At 38.7% G+C, this 13,876-nt stretch overlaps 1 protein-coding gene across 5 annotated transcripts in view; it reads right to left on the bottom strand.

The window, feature by feature from the left end:
• Positions 1-13,876, bottom strand: part of ZNF385D (zinc finger protein 385D) — a 1,003,837-nt gene that overhangs the window by 268,083 nt on the left and 721,878 nt on the right. The gene's annotated exons all lie outside the window — the stretch shown is intronic.

Here is a 13,876-nt window from a genome sequence, read left to right as displayed (position 1 = left end):
TCAAGTAGAATGTACTATTCTCTCTCTCTCAGGTCTGTACCTAGGCACAGGCTCCTTTCCTCTACAAAATATACTGTTTTGCTTTAAAATCTCTGCTCTTTCCAGCCTCAGCAAAGGTATCAACTTCCCTCCTCAAGTTTTCTTGGGGGGGGGTCATAGAATCTTAGGGGGTTTCTAAAGGTGCATTTCATCCAACCTCTTTGTTGATGAAATGGAGGGAGGAGAGATCAAGTGATTTGACTAAGGTCATATGGATAAGTCAAGTAGAAGAAGCAACATTTAACCCTGGAGCCCGAAATCCACTGTGCCATGATGCTGATTGATCTGTTTACAAGCTCTATCCCCCAGGATGATGTCAGCTCCCAGAGGATAAGGACTGTTTTTGGTTTTGTCTTTGTATTCCCATTGTCTCCCACAGCGCCTTGGACACAGCCAGGGCTTAATAAACATTTGTTCAATTGAAGTGAGGGAGGAAGCACAGTCTAGTCTAGTCGCCAGCTCCATCCAAATCTCACTGCCTCAACTCCAGTCATCATTTTTACCTCTTCTCTTGCAAATACCTGGGCTCCACCCCAGCAACCACTTTGCATTCCATAGGTTAACAACCAAACCTCCACTTGACTTCCCAGCCACCAACCACAATGGTGCCACCACAACAGACAGGTGACTTCCCCAGGATCACCAGGCTAAGTAGGATTTGAACCTATATCTTCTAGATTAGGGTTTCTTCAACTTTTTCTACTCAAGACCCTTTTTTCCCAAGAAATTTTTTTGTGACCCTGTGATGGAATGTGGGGTGTAAAGCGGAAATGCTGTGCATTCAGAACCAAGGCTACAGCAACCCCTACATTCAGTTATGTGACCCCATATGGGGTCACAACCCCCAATTTAAGAAGCTGGGTTCTAGATCATAAGTTCCTCACTTTATCCACAGTTCCACCTGTCTGATCAGCTTAGACTCTTGATCGTGTTTGTTGATGTGGTTTCTAAGTCTTAGTAGGTCGGCTTTTTGCAGGGGGAGGGGGTTCATTTTCCAGGTTCTTCCAACTTCTTCCAGAACAAACTTAATATGTTTAGACTCTGAAAGTATTCTAAGCAGGCAGTAAATGGGGGGATTGCCAAAAACAAAGCCGAGGCACCTGTTTTTCTTTGCTGGTGGAAAAGAGAAAAAAAAAGCCCGACTCTAAACAGTTCCCAAGGCTTGGTAAACGGCAGGCAATTTAGGATAATCTTGATGATATACGGTTCTTTAAAAGAGAATTCTGAGAGCTATAAAGCCCATCCAATTCTGCCTCTGTGTGCCATTACAGGCCTGGTGCATTATGCTCCCTGCACTCAGACCCTCCACCATGAAGTCCAAGATCAATGGCAATAACCCAATGCGACGGGCGATTTTGTCCCTTGGCTCTGTGCTTATTAAAAGTTTTCCAGAAGAGCATGTTCAACTCCTAAACTAAAAGAAAGCCATCATGTCATGTTCAAGGAACAGTGAGCACAGGGTTTTAATGGCTGGAGGCTTCATTTGATTTTTTTTAAGGGACAAATTTTCTTTCCTCTATCTGAGCTAGGACCATGCTTTATAAGCTTTCATTGAGAGTCAAGGTAGAAGGCAATTGATCTTTTCACAAACACAACAACAAATATGCACAGAGGAGTGGGGGCCAAGGATTTATAGAATACTGCCTGACTTCTCATATAACCTAAGAGCTGACAATGCCTTCAGAAGGGCTGGATTTCAAAGCCCCATTTCATGGAACTAACTAAAAGGTACGTCAGTAGCATTGAATTTTCCAAGTGCCAGACTTTACTTCCAATAAAGAGAAATGGGTAGAAGTTGAAATGAGGCAGCATGTCTCAAAAACTTCCTAACCATTAGAGCTATGATGAAGGGGAATTGTGTGCCTATGAGATAGGGACTTCCCTTTCACTAACAGGGTTCAAAGCAAAGGCTTGAGGTCACAGGGGAAGTTGTCATTGGGGATTCTTGTTCAGATATGGGTTGGACTAGATGAGGTCTTTTTCCAGTTGAGATTCTGTGATGCTGGAACATTTACTAGATAATACAAGAATGAAGGTGCAAGCTATGAATGGCAAATTGAAGAAGATTTTTTAAAAATCATTTTTAGTTAGTTTCCCAATAGTTTGGTTTATATCCATTCCATCCCATCATCTATAAATGTGGTTTGAGCAATGTATTTTGTGATGAAGGAATCATTATGGGAATTTTATATAATATGAGTAAACAAGATTATTCTGTCTAGCTGGTATCTGATAACTTAATCTACCAAAAATTTATTAAGCATCTGTGTGCCAGGCACTGTGCTAGGTTTTGGAGGTATAAAGATAAAAGTCAAAGTCCCTGCTGCCAAGAGGCTCAGACTCTATTAGACAACTAGACATTAAGACTCTCACCTAAGGCTGCACAGGCAGCTGGGTGGTACAGTGCAAAGCACACTTGCTGTAGAGTCAGGATTACCTGAGTTCAAATTAGACCTCAGACACTTATTAGCTGTGTGACCCTGGCCAAATCACTTAATCCCTTTTTACCTCAGTTCCTCATCTGTAAAATGAGGACATAGTAGAGAAGGAAATGGAAAACCATTCAAATATCTTTGACAAGAAAATCTCATGGACAAAGTCCATAGAGTCAAATAGTGTCAGACAGGATAATAGTTAGGTGGCACCCTAGTGCACAGAGCGGCAGCTCTGAAGTTAGGAAGACTCATCTTCCTGAGTTCAAATCCAGCCTCACATACTTACTAGCTGTGTTAACCTGGGCAAGTCACTTAACGCTGCTTGCCTCAGTTTCCTCATCTGTAAAATGAGCTGGAGAAGGAAATGGCAAACCACTCCAGTATCTTAGTAAGAAAACCCCAAATGGGGTCACAAAGAGTCTGACATGACTGAAAAATGACTGAACCACAGAAACAAGGCCTTACAACATGGAGGAAGTGTGGTTGTCCAGTGACAAGCATGTTGTATTTGAAATATGTAGACATAGAATCAAGTCCTGGCTCTAGCGATTTTTACCTATAATTTGGGCAAATAATTTAGCCATTCTGGGCCTCATTTCCCTTACCTGTAAACTGAGGAGGTTAAACTTAATGGCCTCTGATGTCTCCTTCAGCTTGAAACCTGTGGCCCTATGATCATAAGGGAGCTTGTGTCCTATGAATAAAGAACTGTCAGATTCTTGAGCCTGTTGATGCTTGGATAGGGTAAAGGTGGGCACAGGGACAGAATGGGATAAAAAGGCAAAGGAACATATATTTTGTCAAGCAGTTCATCTACTTTATAACTTTAAAATATATATTTATATACATGTTATAAAAAATGTTGATTACTAGAGAGTCTTGAGCTTGAAATCTAAGAACTGCCCCTGATACTTACTAGCCTGTGACCCTGAGAAAGTCACCTTATGTTCATCGATGGCTTACAACGTCTGTTGAGGAGAGAAGTTCCTGAGGTTGATGAAATAATAGACCTTTTGCATATTTGCCTCCATTAAAATGGAAACTAGGAAAATTCCACAAAGAATATCCTGATGAAAGAACTACTTAAAACAAATTTTAGCACACACAGGCAGATTCCTTTCAACAAATCAATAAATAAAGTTGATAAAAATCTGAGAATGTATCTAAAGCAAAAGATAGAGTCTATTCTATTCTGTTATGCTGTATATTTTTCCTATCATTTCTAATGGAAATCCAAGCTGTTTTCCTCAGTTGAATTCATCCAAGACCCCTCCCATATGAGAGGATGTCATGAACTTATATACATTTAATATGACACATATGCTTAATTTATTTTGTCAATAATAATTACTGTTTTATTTCGAAGTTCTGTTGCCTTTATGATGACAATCAGTTCATTCTCCTACTGTTTGTTCTTAAAAAAAAAAATAGAATATTCACTAACGGGGAACTATACACTTGTGCTGTCCTTTCTTTGCTACTGTTGTTAACTACATGTAGAATGTTCCTTCTGTTCTTCCCATTCCTACCTGGTCACAATGATTCTATTTGCCTTTGAAGTCTTGTTTTAATGTCAGCATCTTGATCTGATAGGGCCCCTTCGTGAGAGCTTATATCCCTTTTTATCCCTCTTAGGCATATAAATTCAAATACATATTATAGTGAGCTTTCTTATCACCCCTACTCAACTGTAAAACATTTTAGGGGAAAAAAAAACTACCATGTTCACCTTGGCATCTGTTAATGGCTACTGTACAAACTCCCAGCTTAATAGATTTTTTTTGAATTAACATTGGATATGATAAACAATAGTTTAGCTAGTGTTTTCATGCCAAAGTGTGCTGCTTAAAACATAGAGCATGAGCAAAATCATGCCAGATGACAGGATCCCAGATTTGGAGTTCAAAAAGTTCTAGTTGAAACCCTCATATTACAGCACTGTCTGTTTTGTAATCAAAATGTAAATAAGGAAGATGCATGGACCTGTGGATTGTCCTCTGAACCAAGGACATCAGAGAAAGCAACACCCTATTAATTGGTATCTGGACATCTGGAGACCTAAAATAGCAAGTGAAGTGTTCAACCTGCTAGAATTGAGGTCATCTCTATTAGGTGAGATAGGAGACAATAGGTTAGGTTAAATAAGTGCTTATCTTTGGAATGGAATCCATGAATTATGAAGGGTGTCAATTACGAGAGGTCATTTGTAAATAGAGCTTTGACTAGGAATTGGGGGCTTGGGAAAGTCACAGGATTAAATCCAAGTCATAATTCATGATGTAAAAATAATACAGCATTAAAAAAAAGCTGGATGATTGAGACAAATTCAGTTGAGCAAAATGTGAGACAGAAGGATACCAGGCCCTGTGGAAAAAAGAGTCCAGAATTCTGTCCTGTGGATGGGGAGACATTATATAATGAGGCTCCTATAGTAAGGAAGGAGGTTGGGGATGAGCCAAGGAGAAGTTTATTTGACTGATGTCTGCCTGTGGAAGTGAGTATGGGAAAGGAGTTTGTCATTTGGTACCTTTACATTTTAAGTAATTATTTCGGCTAAGTAGATGCTAAGTCCAGTTGTTTCTACAGCCTAATAAAGAAAAAAGTTATTTAGATCTTTCACCATCTATATTTGTTAAACATTTCATGCCTACTAAATTTCAGTGGCCTGGGGCCAAGCTGTCTTTGGTTAACCTTGGTAACATCTCTGTTTGTAAAGGACTTGGAAGGAAGGAAGGAAGGAAGGAAGGAAGGAAGGAAGGAAGGAAGGAAGGAAGGAAGGAAGGAAGGGAGTGAGGGAGAAAGGGAGGGAGAAAGGGAGGGAGAAAGAGAGGGAGAGAAGAAGAAATGGAGGGAGGAAAGAATGGTTAGATACCAAAACATGAGAAACCCATTGGACAGAATTATGCCTCAGGTCACTTACTCTGCTCCCTCTCACTAAAACAAAGAATTAGGCAGAATTGTGAAATTAACGAAATTCTTCTGAAGCCTCAGTTATCTAGATAGCACAGTCCAAGTAGTATTTGACTGGCTAGGGAGCCAGGTTACTACTGCTTCGAATGTCCCATTCTGTCCCCTTTGTATTTTTTTCCTTAATTGGTATACCAAGTAAAAAACAGACTCATTCGAAAAGCATTCTGAAATCATCGGTAAAAGTATCATTAGTAGTCCTTGGAGTTGAATGTAATAGCAAGAATGCCTGCCTAGGAATGACTGGGAGCCTTTCTGTTTTAGTCAAATTTTCAGGTAACTTAGAAGAGTTTCTTTTTCTCAGCTGCAAAAATGGAGTTTCCCACTAATTTTTTTGCCAGCAGTAGGAATAGGCTCCCATCTTTCTCCCCACACCTCATATTGTGGTTTCCAAGTCTGCTTAATTCATTCAGTGTTTCACAAAGAACTGGGCACTCTTTCCAAGGCAAAGCCATGAAAATGAGTGGTAATGAACCAATACACATATTGTAACTCACTGGCTTGGGGGAGCATTGCTTTCCATTTATATGCATCACCCTTTGTGGTTCTGGCAAGCATGAGCTCTCACAGAGATACTTCCTCAACTGGGACACCAAACCATAATCTCATTGGCCTTGTTAGAGTTCTCCAATACACAGATACCACAAAAACAGGCTATGCATTTTGTGTCCCTGATTCTGGTCTGTGTGGCAATTATGTGTAGCACTGCTGGTCCTGGAGTAAGGAAGATGAGTTTAAATCCATCTTTGGACACTTACTAACTGTGAAAACCTGGATAACTCATTTAACCTGTGCCTGCTCCCACTTTCCTTCAAGTATTGTTATTTCAATAACAAAAGATATTATTTATTAAAAAGTCGTGTGATTTCAAAGAAATCATTTCATTTCATTGGGTCTGTTTACTCATCTTTAAAATGTAGGGCTTGAACTAAAGCATTTCTAAAGTTCATTCTAAGTTCTTGATGCTATGACCCTCCTCTTAGGTAAGTAGTAAATAATAGCATTCTCATGTATCAAGTGACTTGCCTAAAGTAATGCAGAAAATGAGTGTCAAAGCCAGCACTAGTCTTTTCCCTATGCCAGTCAAGATTTAAGAATACTGGCCTCAGACACTTGACATTTACTAGCTGTATGACCCTGGGCAAGTCACTGAACCCTCACTGCCCCAACCAAAAAAAAAAAAAAGATTTTAAAATAAAAGAAATGGTTCTATCCATTCACTAAAATGGCTTGTTATTTGGTGTATAAGCATAGAAACTTATTTTCTGTGTGACCTTGGATATATCCTTTAACATAGACCTCAGTTTTCTCCTCTATAAAATGAAAGGGTTGGATACAACCCTCCTAAATTTCCCAGTCAACTCAATAATGTGATTTCTCTGAGCTTTAGCTTCCTCAACTAGCAATTAGGAATAATAATATTATCCCACTGTGTATGTGTGAAAATCAGAGGATAAAGAGTCTTATAAAGGGAAAATATGGTATAAAATAATCCAATACCACTATATATATTTTTTCAGGGCAATGAGGATTAAGTGACTTGCCCAGGGTCACACAGCTAGTAAGTGTCAAGTGTCTGAATCCAGATTTGAACTCAGGTCCTCCTGAATTCAGGGCTGGTGTTTTATCCACTGTGCCACCTAGCTGCCCCCCAATACAACTATATTTTAAACTTTCTAAAGACTTCTGAACAATCATATAGAAGACAATTAACAAAAACAAAAATAATGCTTCTAATGGTTAATTCTTCCAAGAATACGTGTTAAGTAAAAAAAGCTTTTGTTTCGTTTTGTTTTAGTTTTTACAGTTCTAGGAATATAGAAGTTGTGAAGGGACTCAGTCTGTAGGTGAAAAATTTATTATGTAAAATATTAGAAATAATAGAATTGATCTAATAGATAAAACTCTAATTCTAGTCAGGAACAGCTGAGATTAGATTTAGCATCAGACACTTCTTAGCTCTTTGACAATGAGTATTCCAAAGAAGCATTTTGACACATCAAGGAACTCTGTGAGATTATTCATTTCCTGTAGATAGGGGTGATCTAGATGATTGGAGGGAATTCTGAGCAATATAAAAATCATAGATCCTTTATATATTGACAATTCAAAAGTTTTAAATCATTGAAGGGAAAGGGAATATAGTCCCTACTACGTGTGAGGCACTATGCTGTGTTTAAAATCATTATTCCATCTGATCCTCAGGATAACCCTGGGCTTCAGGCACTATTATTATCCCTCTTTTAGATGAGGTTTAAATAACTTACTCAGAGTCATAGAGCTATTAAGTATCAGAGGCTGGATTTGAATTCAGACTCAGTGCCATATCCATTGTGCCACCTAGATGCCTCATATGAACATAGTTTGAGAGCTGGAAGAGATCTTGGAGTCATCTAGTTCAATTCTCTCATTTTACAAATAAGGAAACTGAGGTCCATGAAGGGTAATACTTACCCAAAGCTAGAGGTAGTAAATGTCAGCAGTGGCATTTAAACCTATGTCCTATGACTCCAGAGCTAGTGTTCTTCCCCCTGGACCATGATCATTACAAAGGAGTAATCAAACAGGAGAGATTTAAGTAAGGCAGGATGAATCCCAGCTGTGTAGATGAAGAAGTTGATTATTAAACACCTGTGGCTGCTTATCCAATCTAAATACCAAATGAACAAGATTCTTGATGGGGATGGAACAGTCCTCTCATTACAAGTATAGGAAGGGAAGTCTCTTTACTACCCATTCAAACTCATTGACTTCTTTAATCATACTTGATGTTCCTGTAGCAAATAATCATTATTATCCTGCTATTGTGAAACACACAAGGTATTTGGTTGCTTGCTGACGTGAGAGTGTTCTTGGTTCTGATTCTCTCATCAGGGCCAGGATCACTTTCTGCAGGTAATCAGCTCACTGGGGATTAAGACCACAGAAATGCTACAGGATCAATCATCTAGTACAAGTCTTTGATTCCTTGATCTGGTACAACTTCTTCCTCTTACCGATGGTATTTCAGAAGCTCCAGATATTAAGTAACTTGTCCAAAGTCAGCCAATAGGTCGGCAGCAGAAGTAGAATTTACAAGCAGGTCTTCTCATAGCATACCTTCCGATACTAGGAAAATGTTGAGTGTAGTCTTGGCAACCGATTTCATCTATTTTTGAAAATTGCTCACTTTAATACAGAGAACCAGTGGGTGATAAATCTGATGCTCTGGCAACTGCTTAAATAAGGGAAAGTATACCACAACCTACAGACCTGTACAACTGCTTATGCTTTGGCAGCAATACAGGTACAATGGCAAAAAGGGGACAAAGATATTAAGAAAATTTCAAAACCATAGGTTTACAAATATTCACTCCTGGCATACTGAATGAGGCAGCTAGGTGGCTGAGTGGAGAGAACTCAGGACTTGGAGGTCAGGAAGACCTCAGTTCTAATACTGCCTTGGACCTTACTAGATAAATAAGCCTGGGTAAGTCACTTAATTATTCTATTCTTGATACCTCATCTGTGAAATGAGGATTGTAAAAGCACCTATCTCCCAGGGTTGTTGTTAGGATGAGATGAACTAACACGTGTCAAGTACTTTGCAAACCTTAAAGCATTTTATAAAAGCTAGCAGTTACTAGCATTGTTATCATGACCATTTTTATTTTGTGATTCTCCTTTTCCAATAGTCAATAAGGTAATTTACTTATAGAAGACAAAGAATCATGGCAATATTGACCTTGGTATAAATGAGAACAGAAAACAAACAAATTCCAGAAATAGGTATAAAGCCTTGTACAAAGTAGGGTCTTAATCAACCCTGGTTAAATTGAGTTGCTCCGACATGGAACAAAGGCTTAGTCTCTCATTACATAAGAAAATCAAGGAGTTAGAAGAGTTGGTTTTTCAAAGGTAACCAAGAGTAATATTTTATGCAACACTTGGTCATTTTTCCAAGCAGGGTTCCTAAGGAACACAAGCAAAAAAGAGAGCATAAATGGACTGCTATAAGGTACTTTAGAGAGTGTCAAGGACAACCTTCCCATTTTACAGAGGAAGAAAATCAAATCTGGAGATCATGCATTGCCAATGGATATGCAAAGGGTAAAAGTAGCAGTAGATCCAAGGGTCAAACCTAAACTTTCTGACTCCCTATACAGCACTCTGTCCAGCATCCCAGAGTGCGTGTCCCTTGATAATTGAAGCAGATGCATCAACCTCATTTGAAGAATATAAAGAATTGGAGAAATTCCATTTTTAAAAAGTTGTCATCATCTTCCGAACTAAGTCAATGCAAGTATTAATAAACAGCAACTTAAATTCAAATTTGGATATAGGATTGGGTGGTGAAAATCATGTTGGAAGATAGGTTGCATGATTAAGAAATGAAAAGAGTCAAAGACCTAGAAAATATCTTGAAGCCTTGGGCCTACATTACAGATCATTACTATCTCCTACTTTCTTCAAGGGGATGATAGAAGACACCGAACATAGGACATAAGAAGCAGCAAAGAAATTAAATTGACTATGTCACAGACCGTATCATTGAGTCATGATGACTAAGAGCTTTCTATTGACTGGGATTGAATGGGTGTACTTGAATTTCATCATCTGTATATTTCACATCATCATGCTATGATCAGCATACATCACCTTCATATCTATCCTATGTGATAAATGGGATAAAACTTTTGATGGTGCAAGATATTTTAAGGGAGAAATGCCTTGGGAGGATTTTATTATACAAATATGACATAGGCAATCCAAAGAATGATACGATCAATGCTTTGCAACATCCTTCAGAGAAAGGACAAAGTTCTCAGAAATCAACAACACCGTATTTATGGTATTTCCCTACTTTATAAATTGTATACCCTCGTTGTACCCCTTCCTCCTATTTTGAGGACATGATATGACATTTTTCTCCCCTCAAAATTATACTAGGCTAAGTGGAACAGCATTTAGTTAAACCCTGCTCAGTGGAAAGAAATCGAAGAATGATTAGCTACTATTCATACCCCTTCAGCTTTTCTGCCTCAGATTTCAGATCCATTGCTGGCAGTAGGGGTTTAACCAGGAAGGATAATTTATAGATTCTAGTACATATTAAGATGAGAATGTATAAGTCACTGTAATGTCAAAATATCACACAGATCCATAAATACCAACTGGAAGCATCTATGTGTGACCAGAAACTGAATTGGAGATGCCCAATTTCCATTCTATTGAACACAGATCTGAAGTCCCACAAATTCATTTGTAAACTCCACCTAGATGAGAGGCCATGTTTATAATCCTTTCCTATTAAACCTTTTCAAATGACTTCCCCAAATTTTCTTATTGCTTGTCATCATAGCCTTCCAAGCTCCTATGCAAATTGGTTTATGAGTATTCACAGACTTATTTGATCATCTAGTCAATAGTTATCCACCAGGAATTCCAAGAATGCCTTTTTTGTTTTGTTTTTTCCTCTTGGTATCATCCAAAGGAGAAGCTATGCAAGTCACCATGAAATATGTGAATTATTACTTGTTTCTGGGTTTATATTTACTAATAACTGCTTAAAATTATTAATTTAAAGGTGACGAAAATTTTAAAATGCTCACATATAATCATGTACTCAATGCCTAAATTCTTGGTAATAAATTATTATTGTTATTATTATTATTATTATTTTGTTATCCAAGTCTTGCCTACATCCCTCAAGGCTCCATCCTGGGTTCTTGTCTCCCTTAAGGCCTCTTCACTTAATGATCTCATTAGCTCCTATGAATTCAAACATCATTGCCATTATTTTCAAATCTATTTATCTAGTTTTAACCTCTTTGTTGAACTTCACTCACAAATTCCCAACTTCCTGGAACTCAGACATTTCAAACTGGATGCCATGTAGACATTAAACTCAATGTTTCAAAAACTGATCTCATTATCTTTTCCCTAAAGACCCTCCCCTCATTTGACAGGTGAGGAATCTAAAACCGAGAGAGATTAATTGGTTTGACTTGGGTTACACAAGGCTTTAAGTGTAAATCAGAATTTGAACTCAAGTCTATCTTTAAGCCCAACATTCTCTCCATTTTACCTGAACTTGGAGACTGCTATGCCAATTTTCTTGTGCTCCGGATAAAGCAAGAGTGGTCCAAAGATGGAAAATGACTTGTTCTAAGTTAAGGTTCACTCCAAATCCAATGCCCTTTCCAAATTTATTTTCTGTTCCTTCACATTTGCCAAGCATTTACTTTTTAAATGTCATTAACTACTGCTCCAAGGGATATTATGGGTTCTTTCTAGGAATTCTCATGCTTTCTGGACTTCACAAGATCTTATCCTGACAGCCTAAAGGCAAAGGCCTAGAACATACTATACAGAAATGCTCAGAGACAGAAGGCGGCTTACTTTGTAGTAAATCTGTGGCAACAACACATCTCAAAACGAGGACCAGATAGATATTAGGAAGTATTAGCTTTTGTTGTTACTTACCAAGTAAACAAACTACATCCCACCCTCCCTCTGTGCCCAAATTAGATTTAATGATTTTCTATAAAGGACATAAGTCATTACCAAAACTTTAGATCTGCAGCTGAAAGTGACATAAGATTCTATTCCAATGCCTTTCCTTATATAGATGAAGAACCTGGGGTCAGTGGAGAAGTGATTCGTGATACTCTGAATCTGGAAGCAGACAATTTGCCTTCAAATCCAGCTGTGAAAATTACTAGCACCTCTATAGGCCTCAGATTGAACATCTGTCAAATGGCGATGCTTATACCACTTGTACTACCTACTTCACAGGGCTGGCCTGAGGAAGGGAATTGTAATTATAAATTACTACATACGGGGCAGCTAGGTAGCGCAGTGGATAAAGCACCAGCCCTGGATTCAGGAGGACCTGCGTTCAAATCCGACCTCAGACACTTGACACTTACTAGCTGTGTGACCCTGGGCAAGTCACTTAACCCCCATAGCCCCTCAAATTTTTTTTCTTAAATGACTACATACTTGTAGGCTATTTTGAAGGATACACCACACACCTGATTCATACCTCAGCCTGGCAAAGAGTCCACTTCTCCTCTTAGGTAGAAATGATGTCTATACAAGATCTCTGATCAATGAAGTCACTAACCGTGATTCTGCAGGGCCAGTGATGAACTGTGCTACCCAGCGGCTGACAAAGAGTTGATGGATTCAAGATGTTGGAAGTGAAATATTTTGGGATGTTGCCAACATGGGGATTTGTTTCCTTGACTCTATAGAATCGTGTAAAAACTGTTTTGTTCTATAAAATTTGGGATAAAGTGGCAGGGAGAGAAAACAGTCAGTGCTTAATGCTGAAAATTAAAGGAAAAATAAATAAATTCTTGTTGGATTGAGTTACTAACTACCCAAGGGTATGGGAAAGTGACGGCATTGAAGTCGTTTAGACGTCCTTAACCTTTTTGTGTCATGAACCCCTTTGGCAGTATGTCTGGTAAAGCCTCAGGATCCCTTCTCAGAGGATTATTTTCAAATGCATAAAATAAATTACCTAGAATAATAAAGACAACCAATTATATTGAAATAGAGCTCTTAATATGTTGGGGGGGGGGGAATTTCATGGACCACAGGTCTAGAAACCTTAAGTTAAAGGTTAGTAAAAATAGCGGGGCATCTAGGTGGTGCAGTGGATAAAGCACCAGCCCTGGATTCAGGAGGACCTGAGTTCAAATCTGGCCTCAAACACTTACTAGCTGTGTGACCCTAGGCAAGTCACTTAACCCCAATTGCCACACACACACACACACACACACACAAGATAAAATAAAGGTTAGTAAAAATAAAGATGTATTTTTTTTCCCTTTCAACTTTATGGACACATTTAATTGATCCATGGACCCCTGAGAGAATCTCATGTTAAGTACTCTGATCTAGGCCAACTTACTGATTAGAGGTACGTGAAAAGAGAGAGTAAACAGACAAATGACTAATCCAAAGTAACATATCTAGTAAGTAGCACATTTGGGAATCAAAAGTCGATCCTCTCACTTTAGACCTCTGAGATCGCATTGCCTCAGATACTATCATTTAACTTGACACAGTGCTTAGGTTCAGTTACATGAGTGCTAGACAATACCCACCCCCTGCTCTGTTACTGCCATCAGACCCTTGAGGACATAATCTTGCTTCATTCTCTTGATGGATAAAGATTGAGTTGGAGAAAAGGAAATAATAAAAATAAAGCTGGAGCCCAGAACAAACAGCTGCAGTGTCCAGATAAGCTTGTGTGCTCTGACAATGTGCAGTGCCCACCTTGACACGCTTCACTCCACTGCTGCTGACATGCCCTGGCACTGATTTGCTCAAGCTTGGACAGAGCATCTTGACAACTTCTCAAATAAGTTAAAAAAAATAAGAATCATCTGTCAGGCTGGGTTCTATTTTTTTTTTAATCCAGTTTCCATTCTCCCCCCCAC

Source organism: Dromiciops gliroides, chromosome 5 (genome assembly GCF_019393635.1).
Source record: "Dromiciops gliroides isolate mDroGli1 chromosome 5, mDroGli1.pri, whole genome shotgun sequence".
In the NCBI taxonomy this organism is placed as follows: domain Eukaryota; kingdom Metazoa; phylum Chordata; class Mammalia; order Microbiotheria; family Microbiotheriidae; genus Dromiciops; species Dromiciops gliroides.
The sequence above is the reverse complement of the archived record's forward strand: the minus strand, read 5'-3'. Positions and strand labels throughout refer to the sequence as shown.